Source organism: Tamandua tetradactyla, chromosome 1 (assembly GCF_023851605.1).
Source record: "Tamandua tetradactyla isolate mTamTet1 chromosome 1, mTamTet1.pri, whole genome shotgun sequence".
NCBI classification, from domain to species: Eukaryota; Metazoa; Chordata; class Mammalia; order Pilosa; family Myrmecophagidae; genus Tamandua; species Tamandua tetradactyla.
In genome coordinates this window covers 1059288-1059997 of record NC_135327.1, presented here as the reverse complement: position 1 = coordinate 1059997, position 710 = coordinate 1059288, and positions in this window count along the sequence as shown.

Below are 710 nucleotides of genomic sequence, written 5' to 3'. Positions count from 1 at the left end.
ATATTAAAAGAGACAGCATATTAGAACACTTAAGACTATGCATGCGTCTGTATTTATATCTCCATAGTGACAGAAAACATAGATTTATGGGTTATGTAACGACTCTAAGAATGTGACCCATGATGAAACCTAGCAATTTTCAGGAAGAAGCCATGAAACAAATGGCACTGGACATTTAGCCATTATGGTAGCTTGGAGCTCTGTATACGAGAAAACATGCTCTTAAATTTCATCCATTCTTGTGGGTGTGAATTCTCATAGATACAACCTTTTGATGAGCTTACTTCAGCTAAAGTATGGCCCAGCTCAATCGGGATGGATCTTAATCTTACTATGGAAGGCCTCATAGGGAAGGTCAGAGAGAGAAAACGATACAGGAACAGCCAGAAGGAAGTATGGGAATCCAGAAGAGAAGTCAGAGGCCAGAGAAAGCAGCATGTACACTATCACATGACAGAGGCGACAAGGACCAATCATGCCGACAGCCAGACCCCAATAGCCACCGTCTTTGGGATGGAAGCATCACTTTGATGACATCTTGATTTGGACCTCCCCCAGCGCCCTGGACACGTGTGGGAGAGACTAGGATGGAGAGGGATATCGGCACATATAGGAGAGATTCAAAGGGAGAAGAGAGCCCTCAGCACACGGACAAGAAACTCAAGGATGAAGAAGGACCACGTCACATGTAGGAGACATGCGAGGATGGA